At 38.5% G+C, this 18,482-nt stretch overlaps 1 pseudogene; it reads left to right on the top strand.

Moving 5' to 3' along the window:
* Positions 1 to 13,314: 13,314 nt before the first annotated feature.
* LOC121825208 (U1 spliceosomal RNA) lies at positions 13,315 to 13,495 on the top strand (annotated as a pseudogene).
* Positions 13,496 to 18,482: the final 4,987 nt, after the last annotated feature.

Below are 18,482 nucleotides of genomic sequence, written 5' to 3' on the forward strand. Positions count from 1 at the left end.
CTTCCCCTTATGCAGGGTCCCCTGAACTCTAAAGAAGGAATTTGATGGAAACATCCTACTTAGGACTCGATGTTCTCACTCTCTGCCTATTGTCCAGTGGCGGGTCTCTATTCCCATCAGCTACATGAGGAAACTTATCTAATGGTGCCTGAGCAAGACGCTGATCTGTGAGTGCAGCAGAATATTCTTGGCGTCATTTGATTACTACATCCCTTTAGCAGGGCCATAGTATTTTGTCTTCCCCCAGGTCCCTGGGCTATCTAAAGTCAGATCCTTGGCCACTAAGCAGTGTTCATAAAATGGGTTCTATCTCATGGAGGAGGGCTTAAGTTTAGTCAGATATTGGTTAGTTAGTCTCAAAAGTTTTCTATCACAATTGCACTATGGCAACTTGTAGGCAAGCCACCCATGTCGATCGAGGACTTGTATCAAGCTATCCATTATAGTTAAATAATAGATTTCAAATTGCAAGTTTCCCATCTAGAAGTTACCTTGCAATTGCTACATCATGTCCCCATAATTCCCATTCCTGCCTTGCTAGTCTCTCTCAATAGTGCAACGCACACACACAAAATGGGCTGTGGAATAATCATTGGATAAATTACGATCCCATGCAATTGGTAGGCTGCCCCTTTCTTGAGCAACATTATAGATATTCTGCAAGCCTGGGGCCTGGAAGCCTTTACTTTTTCCCATTATGTATAAAAACCAAGCTCATTTTCATCATTCTGAGAAGTAATGTTCTTCTCCCTTGGATGCTTTGTTCTGATTTATATCACATGCTAGCCTTTCCGAGATAAAATGACTATTTTATATGGCACCTCTTAAAATTCTTCTCTAAGCAAGTCACTGACAGTAGAAAAATACCACTATTCACACCAGACTACGGCAAAAAATAAAGTCGGTTGGATTCTATTTTCTCCTATTCCTTTGACTCTCATGAGACATGATGAGAAATGGCACTTCATAGACTTTCTACTTTTATGTTCTTGGTGCATGGACTTGCATTGGTCCCCAAACAGAGCCAACTTCATTTATGAAATGCTGGAAATCAGTAATGAAGTCACATGGCCTGGGTTACAATTTGAAAACCGACAAGAAAGTACTGAGTCATGGCAGCCACAGAGAAGGAAATGAACAGAGTATTGCAGAGGTATTTTAGAGGGGAAGGAGCTTGGACCCTTTTGTCAGACTTGGAAAAAGTTTAATTCTGACACAAAGAAATGAGGCATGAGATACTTTTCTGCATATCCTATGAGAGGGGTCCACAATATTAAAGCCTTGCTTTCCTGAGTTTACCAAAAGGAGCCTTAGGTGATTGTTGTGAGCTTGAGCCACTTCGGAATCTCTGCTAAGAAGGAAGAAATGTGTCAAGAATTCTTTTGACTGGAGTTGGTTACTTTAAAATTGGAGATGCACTACCATGTTCTTTTGAGAAATTGCTCATGTAGATCTCATCCATTTCTCTATCATTGGGCATCCCTGTGTCTTTCTTAGGGTCCTCTTTACTAGGTAGCCACCCTGGAGCTGTGAGTTGCAGTCTGGTTATCCTTTGCTTTACATGTAGTATCCACTTATGAGTAAGTACATACCATGTTTGTCTTTCTGAGTTGGTGCATGAGCTGGCTTTTTGGAATCTAGGGCTTATGCTGAGATACTTTGCTCAGCGTTAGTGTAGGGAGGAAGGGACTGGACCTGCTTCAACTGAATCTACCAGGCTGGGCTGACTCCCCAGGGGAGACCTTGCCTTGGAGGAGGTGGGAATGGGGGGAGTAAATTGGGGGGAAGGCTGGGGGTGGGAGGAGAGAGGACAGGGGAATCTGTGGCTGATATGTAAAATTAAATTAATTATAAAATAAAAATATTTAAAATAAAAAAGAAAGAAATCGTGTTAAACTGGAGAAGAGATAAAAAAGATAGTGAGAAGTTTCAAGAAAGTAGCGTGTTCTCCTGGTCATCTGTATAATTGTGATTTACTTGTGTTATCGTGAAGTTTGGTGGGCTTTTGTTAGCAGTCTGCCCAGAAATTCCCAGAAACAAGTCCAGACCTCACCCAAAGTCCAAAGGAAGGTCTTGACTTACTTAAGCCTACATGGAAACTATGTCACATTTGTCAGCATGGTACTTACTGATGTCATAGATTTATCTCTTTTATCCTTGCTCTAGAATTTAATTCCCATTTAAATATGATATTAGTTACTATCTTATGTTGATGCCTGGATTCTTAAATAAAAGCCAAAATTTAAACTTAGTATGTAAGATAATTGGGTATTTGGGTAGATAACCTAATTTGTAGACAGTGCATCACAAATCAGAGGTCAAATTCTGGATCAAATAGTGAAGGTTCCTACCTTGTCCTGACTGGCCTTCACAATGGACTATGACTGTAATCAGAAATAAATAGTTTCCTCCCCAAATTGCTTTTGACCATGGTGTTTCATCACACTGATAAAAAAGTAACTAAGTCCATCATGGAGGGAGCTCAGGGTCTGACCCATACCACAGGTCCCATTGCTGAACCCACCCAAAATGTTGTCCCTCTGCTTAGTTCACTCTCCAGTAGAGCCCCCCATTGGGCCCAAGACCAAAGCAGGCACGCATCCCTTCCTAGGACAGCTGTCTTGTCGCCTACTACCCCCTTCCCTAGTCTATGGCAATGCCCAGAGTCAGTGTCTAGGTGACATAGTCAGAAGAATTTCACAGACATCAGGCTAACATTTAGGGAAAACTAGAAGACAGATTATACATGTACACATACCCAGGAGTCCAGAGCATGACGTAATCAGCCCAGAGTACATCCTTGGCAAGAAAGTGAAGAGCATGATCTGCACAACAGTCCCACAAGTGTTCTATCAGAGTTTCTGGAGTCAGAAGTAATTTTGGGAGCAATGGTTATAATATTGGTTAATGGGATCTAAGATCACTAAAAAGATAAGCTTTTCTAGGGTGATTATGTAAAGTTGGTTAACTCAAGTAAGAAGACTGGCCCTGACTGTACGAAACACTATTCATGACCTGGGATCCCAAACAGCAGAAAAAAGGAGAAAGGCGACTGAGCACAAGTATCCATCACTCTTGGCATCCTGACTGTGGATGCAATGTGACCAGCTGCCTCAACCTCCTGCTGCCCTGACTTTTCCACCATGATAAACAGCACCCTCAATTCATGAGTCATAAGAAACATCTATATTTAGTTCCTTTTTTCTAGTGCTTTGCTGCAGCAACAGGGCAAGCAACTGATGCACTAGGCATCATCCCTCATAGAGACATATAGGCGCTCCCAGACTGAGTGTGCAAAACCACCTACACAAACTTCCCCCTGACTCATTAAATCTGCATACCAACACACTAAGCATTCCAACCACGTGTTTATACTGAGGTCTGCTTTCTCTAACTTTAGCATCCGTTCTTCTAAACTAGCTGATATTTAAAACTAATTAATCAGAATGTGTAATTTCTTTGAGGCATTGTAGTCTGGTTCTAGATAATGTCAAAAGAAAAGCAGGGAGAGGAGACAGGGCCGGCAGAAGCTCAGAGCCAGTGTGTCCCACCTTAACATGTCTCTGGCTGGTCTACAGCCTGGAGGGGGCTAGTCCATAAAATGTGGCTCTCTTTCTCTCCATCCCCCTTAAAATCACCCTCCTCTATCCTCTATTCTTCCCAGCCTTGTGGCTAAACACAGTTGGCAACAGCACTTTCTGCATTATGTGTTTATAATAATTCTCCAGTATGATTTATAAGCTTCTTGTGGGCATGCCACCAGTTTCCTTGTGCTTGCTTTTATTTTAATTTAATTTTAATTTGGAAGCTTCCTCTCAGACTCCTGATGTTGAATCCATGGCATTTATCAAGAACTCTGAGACTTGTAAAGGAAATTCATTTCTAACAACCCTGAATGTATTTAAGGGAATCCATTTTAACATCTATCATAATAAAGACACATATGAAATCTGTGAGAAATTTCATTTATAGGAGCTTATACTTGAAATATGTTAGCTTATATGAAAAATGATATATTACAAACATTCACTGAAGTTCTAGTTGGAAGAGTCAAAGCAAACTGAAGCGTCCTAAATGCTGATAAGGAACGGCCTGGCTGGATGATTATGACTCAAGCACAGAGTAGAATCCTACACAGCCCCTGCAACAGTGAGGTGGCATTTGAGGTATGGTTATGGAAATGATAGCTTCAGATAGCTGAAGCAGAACAACCCCATGAAGCACATCCAAAGGATGGCCTCAGATGGTTGAAAACCAAATCAGTAACAGCAGCTGCCCATAGAGAAGAATAGGGAATGAGTGGGAAGTTTCATCCACATGAATATTAATAACGTTAGAGTTCATTCGCTGCACAAGAACCTGTTAAAAATGACTTAAGTTATTTTCAAACAATTTTAAAAGAATTACTACCTTTTCTGCCATCTTAGTTTTATCTAACTATGTACCAGGAAAAGAAAAAGGTAAATAAAGCCAGAAATACATAAATAGATTTTGTTCCCTTAAAACTGCTAGAATTAAAAATGTGAGTAAATAAATTTGTATTCAAATTTTGTCTAAATTAATAGACAACAGAAAGCTCTCTTCTCCTTTTTTTCTCTTTTATTAAAAAAAAGAAACCAATAATTGTAAAAGTATAGACTTCTCATATTAAAATAATGAATAACACTAATACACTTAGTCCAGAATTGGAATCTATAGAAAAACTTGATAATTTCAATTACTTTCATTTTAAAAATTAGCTCCTTGTCCACATTTAGAGTTATCCCATGCATTTGTTTTGATTAACTTTGTTGCTAGTGGTGTTATAAATATAAACACATTGATGAAAATCATATCAACTAAAACAGCACATGTTGATGGGTTAAGTAGGTATTTATATTCCCTCATAATGTTTCTTCATAAGACTAGAATATAGGATTTGTATTTTGTGTCAAAGTAAAGATGTAAGCTGTTAACTCATTGAATTGGGTTGAAACTTAAATGTTCTGTTCTTCTAGATTCACACCCATAACATTTACATAATTGGGTACTACCTTGAGTAGTGTGGCAATGTAGTTTATCACACTTGAGCGTCTAGAGAGTTCCCTTCACTTGCTCTGAGCATTCTTAAAGGAAATTAAAAACTCACATGGGGCAGAGGGCTTTATACACGATCATTGAAAACTTATGCATTGCCTTTTTACTTCCTGTCTATGATGGTGAGAATTGCTGTGTCAAAATTCCATAGCCTAGGATTTATCTGATATATGTTTAGCTCCAATTGATCACATTTGAGACCTGTTAACTCTGAAAAATTTATTTGATGCTATGGACTTTTAGATAAATAAAAGGCTAACAAGGATCCTATCCATAAGAAGCTTACAATTCATACTGGAGAATTATTATAATCATATAATGCAGAAAGTAGTAGATAAAATGAGATTAAAATGTAATGCTATGATATTTTACAGCAGTATTGTTGAAACTAATAAAAAACAAAAATACTGCAAAAGTCCATTGATTGATGAATAGATAGTGAAAATTTAGAAATCCACATAACAGTACATTTTATTTTATTAATATCTATTGTTTTATATATAATGGTATATAATTGCTATGTTACTTTTAATTTACATAATATTATTCAGCCTTAGGAATAAAGAAGTGATACATATTATAGCATGCATAAACCTTGAAGATACTGAAACTAAATACAGAAATTACAAAAAAACCTCACTATAGAATCCCACTTATACCTAAAGTAGTTAAATTCACAGAAATAGGAAGAAAAATCATATTTGCTAGGGGTTCACACTGGGGGAAAGGCAGAGGCATTTTTAAATGAGTTTAAAATTTCAGTTTGAAAAAAAGTGCTGTCTACAGTGTACCAAACATGATTTGGAAAATGATGACAAGTTGGTTTCTCACTCTGGAATCCCTGGATGTCTGTACATGAGGCAGTTAATCACAGTGATGAGAAAGAATCTAAGTGTATTCATGTGTAGCAATAGTACCTAGCATTCTGCTTACGTCCTAACTTCCTTGTGTTGAAGACAATAATGCTGTGGGATGGTCTGCATGCTGTGAATGTGTTGCTCTGATTGGTTGATAAATAAAAAGCTGATTGGCCAGTAGCCAGGCAGCAAGTTTAGGTGGGGTAAACAGACAAGGAGAATTCTAGAAACAGGAAGGCTGAGTCAGGAGACACCAGCCTGTCCAGGGAGCAGCATGTAATGGCACACACGTAAAGCCATGGAACACATGGCAACATATAGATTAATAGAAAAAGTTGAGTTTAAACGTAAGAGCTAGTCAGTCATAGGCCTGAGCTTATGGCTGAGCAGTTTTAATTAATGTAAGCCTCTGTGTGTTTACTTAGGGACGTGAGAGGAAGAGATTTGTCCCGATCACCGACAGGCTGGGACACAGGAAACCATCCAGTTACACAATAAAGCTACTATTATCCAACCAGTAGATCAAAAAGGAAAGAGTCTTTTTTAAATGCTAACAACTCTCTGCAGCATTGAGTACCACCTATGAGAAACTGTTGATATTTCTGATTCATACATAATTGACAGGTGTAAAACAAGATTCATTAAAATAGTATCTCAAATGGCCAACACAGTGGATGAATTTCTTAGTACAGTTACTTAACATTTTTATAATGTGTAGCACTCTGACCGTATGCTCTAGAGATGATAGAAAAACTCTTGTCTAGCTAAGCACACATTGAAATTTGTTTTTCTTTCAGATGTCCATAAAACTTTGTGTTCAAATATATTAATCAATATGCACTACACACACACACACACACACACACACACACACACACACACACACAAATGAAAATATGAGTTGCCTTCTATTGGCTAACATTCACTTTACCCACTGCCTCCCCTGGATGTGCAGAATATAACTTGCTTTTGAAATCTTTTGTTTTCCTACAATGCTTAGTTGCAGTTAATGCTTTTTACCTGAAAATATGGACCATGATTATGCTCACAGAGCTCCGGGGACATACTATTATTATTATTGGCACTCAATTTCATGGAGACACCAAATTAACTTCTTAATTCATTAAGCTCCTCCTCACTGACACAAGATTGTGAGCACTGATTGAACTAAAATTATTTAAGTACCCAAGATGTGCTTCCATACATCTCTAATCATGGGACCCAAATACACAACATGTCCTAACAGAATGATTAAAATAAGATTTTCTTTCTGTCAGATGGGATCATTTATGAATCTACTGGTTTAAGCGGGAACATGGGAGAATGAAGCACTGGCCACTTGTTCCTGGGATTCCTGCAAAGAAATAAGACTATCAGAAGAAACGCTGAAATTATTTTTTAAGGTAAATGAATTAGTCGTTGTTCAGAACATAGTAACTAGCCACATTCTTGCATCTGTTCCTCCTGCTCTGACTTCCTTATACAGAAGGCATACAACTCAGACTCTTTCCTTCTTATACCCAATATGTTGCCATAGTAATCAGGTTCTGCACAAATAAGATATAGTTCATTTTTATTGGAAGCTAATGGAACCCAATGACCCCGGAATATGAGCACCATCTCTCTGCATTGTTAATTTAAAATATTATGTTATAAATGTTGCCAGTGTTATCTATATAATAATGCGTGCAAATGGATCATGACCAACAAAATGGCTATAAATCCCTTAGTAGTTATAATTATCCATATCAAGGGTTATAACAAACTTTGACAAATGTGCTTTTTTATATCATTTAAAGTTTACTCCTCTTTTCATGAGTAATGAAGACATTCTTCTATGAAGATGAAGAGAATTTTGAGTACTTTCTTTTGTGTTTCCCTAGAAAAGTCAGATATTTTGCAATCATGGGGAGTTTCATTTCTTAAAACAAAGGCTTGAACTATGACCTACAAAAACTGAAACATCAGTAACATATATTGGAATAAATTAATACAGCAGAAATGACAGCAGACTTGTACAGGTTTTTTCCTACTTAAAACTTTACTGCTTCATTTCCAGTGAAGATAAGGAAATAATATTTTCAAATTGGAAATAATAAAGGTTCTTGCTGTCCTAAAGGATGCTCCGAGTTCCTATCCTGGAAGACATTGCTTAATGAAGATGAAGACAAGAGGCATAAATAAATCCCTGAATAGTCTTCCAGTGTCTGAGACTGCAGGAGTCAGGGTTTTTAATGCAACGTTGCTTGCTTCGGTTGTTCTTAAGAGGCACTCAGAAAGATAAAGAGTCATAGGTTGGGAACACTGTAGTTGACAGTGACCATAAAGAAATTCTTCTTACAGGCTCATCACCTCTGTAAGCCATCTGTGAATGAAATATTCTTAGGTTTCCCAGTCATAAGTTTTGATTAGCTTCATTGTTCTTTTAGAAATGTCTCAGAAATGATGCTATCTAGAGCTTTATTTTTTTTTCCTCTTCCTTTTCACCTTGAGTTCTCATTCTCGGGCTATAATTATATACAAAGGGTAGAGTTTTATTCAGGATAAGACTTAAAATAAAATGCATAGATGGGGTGTTTTGTATAATTAATCAAGTGAAAAGATAAACTGGAGGAAAGAACATGGTCAGCAAATGGTGGTAGGAATATGAGTTATTCACATGCAGAAGAATGAAATTAGACCCATCTCTATCTAACCCGTATTGATCACTTCGCACAGAACTAATGCCAAATGAGTCAAAGACCTAAACATGAACCATGAAACACCGAAGCTGCCTGAGGAAAACCTAGGCAGTAGCCTACATGATAGAGGTATAGGAGGAGACTTTCTGAATAGGATTCCATTTGCCCAAGAATTAAGGTTAGCCATTGACCAGTGGGACTTCAGACAATAAGGAGCTTCTGCACCGCTAAGGAAACAATCAAGGAGAGGAAGAGGAAGTTCATAGAATGGGAGAGAATTTTTGCCAGCTAGTCAACCATCTGACCATCTGACCAAGGCTTCATATCTAGAATGTGAAAAGAACTGGAAAAAAAAGGAGTAAAAAAAACAAATGACCCATTTGAAAAACGGGACTGTTACCTGGACAGAGAGTTCTCAAAAGAAGAAAAAAATGGCTACAAGGTATCTCAAAAAGATTTTTTATTGTCTCTAGCAATCAGGGCAATGAAAATCAAAACAACTTTGAGATTTCATCTTCCCCCACTCAGAATGGCGAAGATCAACAAAACAATATGCAGCAAATCCTGGGGGGGGGGGGGTTGAGGAAGGAGGAACCTTCATTCACTGTTCACAGGATTAAAGCCACTCTGGAAATCAGTGTGGAAATTTCTCAAAAAGCTAAAAATAAATCCACCATATGACCCAGTTACAACATTCCTTGGCATGTGCTCAATGTGCTCAGAGGACTTGACATCTTACTCCATAGATATTTGCTCAGTCATGTTCACTGCTGCCCTGTTCACAACAGATAGGAAATTGAAACAATCTAAATGTCCTTCAGTCAGTGAATGAATGATGAAAGTGTGTCACACACACACTGTGGAATACTATTTAGCTATAAAGAAAAATGAAACCATGGACTCTGCAGGTAAATGGACAGAACTAGAAAAGATCACGTTGAGTGAGGCAACCCAGACCCAGAAAGAAAAACGCCACATCTTCTCTCTCATCAGAGGGTCTAGCTCCAAACCTTCAGATGTAAGCACATACTCTGGAGTAAGCACAGGAATAAGGAAAATAAAGAGGATGACTGCTGGGGTAAAAGTGGGTGAGAGACAAGAGAGAGGGGTATCGCAGGTACAAGTGATCTAATTTGGGAAATGGGGGAAATGAGGGGCTCTAGTTATGGACGGGGGAGATAAATGCAGAAAAAAGAGAGATGATGGTAAAATAAGAATGTCTGAAAGAGTAATAAGAAATCATACTGTTGCCGGGCAGTGGTGGTGCATGCCTTTTATCCCAGCACTCGGGAGGCAAAGGCAGGCAGATCTCTGTGATTTTGAGGCTAGCCTGGTCTCCAAAGCGAGTTGCAGGAAAGGCGCAAAGCTACACAGAGAAACCCTGTCTCGAAAAAAATTTAAAAAAAAGAAAAAGAAAAAGTAATCTAACTATTCACTTATAAAATCCTATATACATGTAAGTATATATGAATATGCATACATTGTTCAAATACAATTTTCTCATCTGGAATGACAATATCCTCTCCAAGCAAGACCATCTAACATAAAACCCAGCACCAGGCATGAAAAGCCCTCTTTTGAGTTCTTGGGTTATCCAAAAGACTCCCAAAACATATGGGCTATTGCCATAGTCCTTGGTTGCCCCCAAGGCAAAAGGTAAGTCTCTATTCATGAAAACACCATGCTCTTCAGACACAGGACTTAGAGGCTTCTGAGCTGGAATTAATGTGCATGCCTGATCCCTGAAAACTAGGTTTCATTGTACCAGAAGGCACCATGTAGGCTTCCAAAAGAGGGAGGCTACAAACAGTCCTACCCAGCTGTGATGTCTATGAACCACAACAAAGAGCAGAATGGTAAAATAATCCTAAGCATGCATTAGTGGCATGCATACCTTGGCAGTAACCAACAGCTCTCTTAAGTGGACTTCAGACTGTAGTTGGTTGTTTTTACTTTTTTGGCTCTTTTGCTCTTTGGGGGCCCACCACCCAGCTCCCAAATAAATCACCCAGAGTCATTCTTTCTTATGAATGCCCCACCTTAGCTTGGCTTGTTTTTTGCTAGTTTGTCTTAACTTGAATTATCCTGTCTGCCTTTTGCCTCTGGGCTTTTATCTTTCTCTATTCTCTATACCTTTCTTTACTTCTTACTCCGTGGCTTGCTGTGAGCTGGGTGTCTGGCTCCTGGAGTCCTCCTCTCCATGTCCTTCTGCTCTTCTTTTTTATTTTCTGAGATTTCTCCTCCCATTTATTCTCTTTGTCTGCCAGCCCCACCCATCCTTTCTCTTGCCTAGCTATTGGACATTTCAGCTCTTTATTAGACCATCAGGTGTTTTAGACAGGCACAGTAACACAGCTTCACAGTTAAACAAACACAACATTAAACAATGCCACACATCTTTGCATCATTAAACAAATGCTCCACAGCATAAACGAATGTAACACATCTTCAACTCCTATTTCACAACTTCAGACCTCAATAAGAAGAAAACCATGCATGGTACTTAAAACCCAGACAACTACCCAGGGTTAGTGAAGTCATGGATCTTGGAGAACCTACAACTACCATTTTTCTAAACCAGCAAATCCCTAACTTGTAGACAAATTTCTAAATGGTCTTACTAAATAAAAAACACGGAGCCAAAATATAGGGGTGAAAGCCTTAGGGATCAGGGAAATAGGAATAGCCACCAACGAACCTTACCTCACCAACTCTGCAGCTTCCAAATGCCAGCTACTTCCTGTCTACCCACGCCTTTATTGCCTTGCCATTCTACCCTCTCATTGGCTATCTTAGCCCAGCTACCTCACTTCCTTGTCTCTGCCTGTCTGTACAGACCTCCAGATCTCTATGATTGGTACTGGGATTAAAGACATGTGTCACCATACTTGGCTCTGTTCCCTAGTGTGGCCTTGAACACACAGAGACCCTGACTGCTAAGTGACCAGATTAAGGGTGTGTGCTACCACTGCCTGACTTCTATATGTACTGAAAAGGGCTTGCTATTTCCTCTAATCTTCAGGCAAACTTTATTAAAGCACAAATAAAACATCATCACACTAACTAGACTCTATAAATATCTGTCCTCACACCCACAGGTAAATGCAGTCCTCAGCCCTCCTCAAGGGTACTTCTTTGCAACAGACAGAGACTGTTACAGAAAAATCACAACCAATCAAAGGGCAGATTTGTGAAACACAGTCCCCGTTGTAAATCCACAAAACAACTTCTGCAACTAAGACTCAGAGAACATTGGAGAAGTAGAAGAAGAAGCAAGAATGTAAGAGCCAGAGAACCATGGAGTTTTTGTGAGATTATGTCTCCCGGTAACATCAGAAGCTACATCTGTACGGCCTTACCAACATGACTGTGCAAATATGAACAGAACATGGATGACACCAGTATTGTAAGGGAACAAGCCCCCAAGGCCTCTGCCCTACACAAAGCGCTATAGACAACCGAGAAAAGCTGGGAGCAGGAGAGGTGGCCCTCCCAGGGAGGAGCACATCACTTTTGTCCAGTACCAAATAGTTAACCCCGAAAATACAAAAACAAGCAATATTATATAGATTGGACAGGTTTTATTTAGAAATTTGTATACATATATACATGCAATAACAATAAAAAAAGAGACCATGAATTTGGAGAAAAGTAAGGAGTGATATATAGGAGAGTTTAGAGGGAGGAAAGGGAAAATGTAATTATATTATAATCTCAAAATAAAAACATTAAAATTAAACAAAAAATTGCAATATGTATGTATATACATATAGCAGATAACAACAGTCAATGAGAAATGGGGCCATGAATATGAAAGAGAGCAAAAATCAGTATATGGAGGGGCGTGGAGAAGGGAAAGGAGAAATGTGTAATTATATTACAACCTCAAAAATAAAAGAAAAGAGATTTTGGTGTGTTTTAAATGTAGTACAATTCTATGTACATTTTTAGATGACAGAGGAAGAATTCAAGAATGTAAGAAATATGACTTATAGGGTAATATCACAGCCCATGCTACAGAACCATGAGGTACAGCATGAACAGAGCCCACATGCAAACCAGGCATGCCCTAGTGAACCTGTAACCTCAGCACTGTGGGCTTGTTGGCCTAAGCCTAGCTCTGGGTTCAGTTAAAGATCCTGTCTTGGGGGTAAAGGCCGAGAGTGATCAAACAGGACATTCACCACCCTCCTCTGCCCTCCTCATGTACTCGCAAGAGCATGTGAACCTGCATATGCATACATTTCCATACATCACATTATATGCATATATCATGAGTGTGTGTGCACACACACACACAGAGAAAAGAATAACAGAGAACAAAGTTTTGAATAAACATCCCAAAATTTTAGGTGGTCTAGATGATCTTTCTCTTATATTGCTGCAGGCAAGCCAATGAAATAGCTTAAGCTATTTTACCAACTGGTCATCCAGAAAATCTCTTGAGAGAGATCTTGAAACTCCATTCTTTGTTCCTCTTCTTCTGGGCCTCTACTATAAATGATTTACTATGTCACATGCTGTCCTGGCCAAAGACCCAGAGCAATGTGCCTACTTGAACTTGTACTAGAACCTCAAAACCATGTATTATTTATAAGATCATTGCCTCAGTATTTCCTTATAGTAACATGAATCTAGATTATATCATTCCAAAAGCACAGGCAGAAATAAAATCAATGGTATGCATTCCCATGTTCTCATTACTTACCTAGCAGGACAGATACCAGGACCACAAAGGTGGTTTTCCCAAAGCAAGACTCATCCATTGCACTTGGGGTTTGCTGACCTCTAGGATTTCCCCTAATTCGGGAAAATCTACTGTGTGATTTAAGGGAGTGGTGTAGTGGTTGGGGGTGGGGGGACGTGCTGTGGATATCACTCTATATAAATAAAGCACTGATGGCCAGTGACCAGGCAGGAAGTATAGGCAGGACAAGGAGAGAGGAGAATTGGGGAAACAGGAAGAAGGAGGGAAAGACACTGCAGCCACTGCCAGGACAAGCAACATGTAAAGACGCCGGTAAGCCACCAGCCACATGACAAAGTATAGATTTATAAAAATGGGTTAATTTAAGATATAAGAACAGTTAACAAGAAGCCTGCCACGGCCATACAGTTTATAAGTAATATAAGTCTCTGTGTTTACTTGGTTGGGTCTGAGCGGCTGTGGGACTGGCAGGTGACAAAGAGTTGTCCTGACCGTGGGCAAGGCAGGGAAACTCAAACAACAGGGACGGGGATGGCGACTGCATTTTCACTCTACCTTAATTAACAACATCAACAACAAAAATAGGCTAAGGAAGGGATGGGAAGAAAAGGCAGTCTTGCTCAATGATCGTGGGAATGAAAATCAGTGAACTCATTATGGGTATATTCATTATGGGGTGAGAAGCGGGGTTGTGAGGTGATGCTGAAGGGATCAAAATTCCAGTTAGAAGTTCAGGTGATATATTCTACAACATGATAACGACAGTTTACATCTCTAGTTTATTCCCACTTTCTCGTTACAAAAAGTTAATTAACTAGACTGATTTATTCCTTCTAGAATGACTAAAAGTATAAAAGCATCATGTTGTACATTATATACATAGGTACAATATGGTCAATGAAAAAAAGAAATAAAACGAAGAAAATGACTATCCTACCTATAGCCTAAAAAGCATGTAGCCATCCTACAGAACCTGGACTATCTGTTAGCTGTTGTTTCCTCACAGACCACGTGGGTACCTGGAGAGAGTCCAGTCACAATCGGGACATACTGAAAGCAATGCAAACTGTGAGCCATTGATAGAGCTTCATATGATCAGATAATATGAATGTATCATTTGAAACATGAATTAAACAATTTGAAACAAAGGCATAAAGGAAACAGAATAGCACTCATCTCTTTATAAATATTCCATATAAAGAATTATATAATTGTCTTTTGAAAGTTATAATTAGACTTCCTTTATTGCAGTTGTTTTATTTCTGAGATGTTGTTTATAGATCAAATTTTATTTTAAGCACATTAAGGGTACTGGCTATTTAAAGTAACTCCCCATTGAACTTCCTATGGAGTAAAGAATGCTTTTAACATGCAAATAGATAATCCCTATCTAATCATTTTTAAAGCCTTGGTTTCAGAAGATGTTTTCTCCAAGTAGGATGCAGCTGTGAGGCTGTCAGAAACATCTGTTATTTTGCCTGTGGAACTGTTCATGTCTTCCTTGAGGTATATTCAAAACAGAAATAGTGCTGCCCTCATAGGGAGAAAGAGACAAAGAGTTCTTTGCAGTTGCTCAAGTACTAAGAAATAAAAAGAGGCATTACTTCTAAGTTTCCCTCATGATTAGACTCTTCCATTTTCCACAATAAAGCCTCAAAGCAAGCAAAGGACTCTTAACAAAATAATAGCCTTAATGAATTCAATCACATATTCTCAAGGCCCAGGAATTATTAATAATCATAAATCACACTCCCTCTCAAGGTAGTTCAAATGTCTCATGCAAGAAGTTTTGCAAAATATTTTTTATATATCTTTCCTTTAGGTTGATAACATTAGGTTGATGCTAAAAATACTTAAAATTAAAGGTTAGAAATTCATAAACTTCTCAGAAACTCAAAAAAAAATGTGAGTTTCTTTGCAATGAGTTTCAAAGAAAAACGTTCCTTAAATTTCACATTAATATTCCAGTCATTTCCTCCTTAAATCATCTGTTTCAGGATTCAATATGGCTAAGGCTTGATCTTCAGGTTGGTTGATTGGCTGCTAATGTATGCTAGCTGCATGTCAGTCATGGGAAGGGCTGCTGGGGTAAAGGAGGATTGATTGAAGTGCTTCAACCAAGGAATTTCTAAAGCGTAACATGCCACATATCAAATTAGAACTACCCCCACAAGAGTCTTCTGACAGGTGTTATTAAATGTTATTTTTTAGGAACACACACAAGGAATCCACTGGCATCTTCTAACACCAACCCAAGTATACTTTGTGACTAATCCAACAAAATAAATTTTAATGTATCTGCAAGAAAAAGAAAGATGTCCCTAACCATAAATCATGAAGAGCTGTAAGGACTCAGACAAAGGTGATGCTATGATAAAGTGACCAATGTCATAATAAAGTCATCAAAAGTAAGTCTAGAGCCTGAGTTCCAGGGGCAATTCTGATGCCCGACACTTACTTACTGTAAGATTTGAAACAAGTTAATTCTCTAGGCACTTCAATTGCCTGAAGTACTTATCTATAACAGCTTTGTTTGTACGTGTGCATTAGTGTGTACTGGCATGCATGCGTGCACCTGAGTGTGTGTGTTTGGGTAATAGAATAAAAGATCTAGTGCTATAAAGTATGTGTGGTGGTAAGAAAATAGGATGCAGAAAAAAAATGATTTAAAAAAAAAACAGAGTGTGTGTTCTGTCAGTGACACACATATGACACAATGACAGTTCTGTGAGCCTCTGTCTGTGTAGATATCGGCTTGCTGGGGAACTCAGGGATGGTGGCTGATTACCAAATATTACCAAAACAGAAGGGTAGCAAGGCAGGGTTTCTTTGTATCAGAGGTGTAAAAAATAGTGAAGAACTAAAACCCTTCCCTCTGTTCTGCAAGTGAGAGTAAACACCAAATGGAGTCTGAGAGTACATTCTCATTTCCCAAAAGTACATTTCTTGTTTTTAATCAGACTTACTGAGGTTTCTGTCTGTAGAGAAATGTGGAATCTAGCCAGAGGGCATGTCAAACCGAGGTCTGTTTTTTTTTTTTTTTAATAACAGAGAAAATGAAAATTTTTTGAAAATCACATTTGTCTTTAAAACTGTGTGTAGACAGTTATTAAATAGTGCTCTAAACAGGAAGTGAAAGTTCCACAGTAGATTGAGCTCCATCACATTTGACCTTGGGAGGTTACAGAATCAATCTATCTAGACTTCATATTTTTCACAAGGGAATCAGGGCATCCCCTTGGTTTTCTAATGATGAGTATGACGGTGATGATTTGATCCAGGATTGAGCACTGGATGGCATTTTTAGAAACTTCTGAATGAAAGGCAAGCAATAAATAATGAAAAAGTCTAGATTTATGTCCTTTATCACATAAGGATGAGAATGAAATCTCAGTTCTAGAATTTACTGCTGCTATGTACAGGATTTAGGAATTGATAATTAGGGCACTGGTGGCACATGCCTTTAATCCCAACACTCGGGAGGGAGGCAGAGACAGATGCATCTCTGTGAGTTCGAGGCCAGAGACTTGTTTTTCTGTGTGCCAAATTAAGGCAAGACTGAAATGCTGTTCTAAGACTGCAAGGCTATTGGAGCCTAGCAGATTTTTTTTTACTGAATGAATGTAGAAATCATTGCTCATGGAGAAGGCATAGCAAATTGGAAATAAAATCTGCCCTGAGTTTAAAAAGCTGCCCACAGTTCCATTCCATCTTCCTTTGGCTTTCATTTTACTTGTTTTATTTTTTGTCTAAACAATTATATTTTGATTAAGCTTCTTTCTAATTTCAACAGGCCCTCCCCCTCAGATAGGAGCAGTTAAAAAAAAATGTTAACTATACTAGGTATCCATGGACACCAACTGTAAGACTTTACATACCTTATTAAAAAAATACTCTTTCCTCAAACCAAAGTAAACATTATTTCCTAATTAAATGAATTCTTTGCTATGTGCTTTCTAAGGGTTTGGTCCATTAAAAGCTGATTGGAACACCAGATCCTACTCAGTAGAATGTCAAAGAATGGAATCCATTTGAAATACTCATGAGATCAGATAAAAGAAGCATCCATTGACAAGACAATTGAAGTGGAGTGGAGAGAGGGAGGACACAAGAATACATAGATTAGATTTTTCTTGCTGTGGTTTAGAATGAAAGATATAAGAAAGATGTCTGGGAGTTTTATGTAAGTTCTAGACCATGAGAGAAAATTTAACACTGAGGGGAAACATTCACTTTCACTGCAAAGGTGCAATCATTTAGCACTTATGTATTGTTATTTGTGTTGGTCGGTTTTTTGTGGTTGTTGTTGTTGTTGTTTTTGTCAACTTTACATAAACCTAGACAAAAGAGGAGAAGTTCTTAATAAAGAAAATGCTACCATACCATGGGCCTGTAGGCAAGTATGTAGGACATTTCCCTGATTAATGATTGATGTGCACAGGTCCCATGCACTGTGGGTGTAGCCATTCCCAGGCAGGTGGTCCTGGAGACTATAAGAAAGCAGGCTGAGCAAACTATGCAGAACAATCAAGTAAGCAGCATCCCCTGGAAGCTTTTATATCTGCTTCTCCCTCCAGGTTCCTGCCCTGACTTCCTTTAATAATGGTTTGCAATGTGGAAGTGTAAGCAAATGAAGCCTTTCTCCTCCATGTTGTTTGTGGGGATGGCATTTCATTAGAGCAATAGAAAGCTAACTAAGATATTACTCAAGGAATAGTTTCAATTTAGCTATCAACTTAAGCATTTTTTTCTTCTTTGGGAGATCTCTGAAAGGAGAAAGAACAATGTGTGAGCCCTATTTTCTCAATTCCTATTGATAGGGAATGTCCATATACTGGAGTGGACTTAGATTCTTGACTCTACATGACTGCCTACAGACTCAGAGGCACATTCCGATAATGGCATAGATACTCATGAATCCAGAAAGATGTCATACAGAGGACAAATGCTAAGCCTCACTTATCTTCATAAGTTAATAAAGGTGACCTACTCAACCTATCTTCATAAGTTAATAAAGGTGACCTACTGAACGGAAAAGAGCAGAGAGCTTCCAGTTCATGGGAAGAATCTGCTCTTCTGACTTGGCAACTGGCCCCTCATGTCAGCCAGCACATACCTGAATTTTTTTGTTTATGGCCTTTACACAAAAATAGCCAGAAG

Source organism: Peromyscus maniculatus, chromosome 22 (assembly GCF_049852395.1).
Source record: "Peromyscus maniculatus bairdii isolate BWxNUB_F1_BW_parent chromosome 22, HU_Pman_BW_mat_3.1, whole genome shotgun sequence".
Taxonomy (NCBI): Eukaryota; Metazoa; Chordata; class Mammalia; order Rodentia; family Cricetidae; genus Peromyscus; species Peromyscus maniculatus.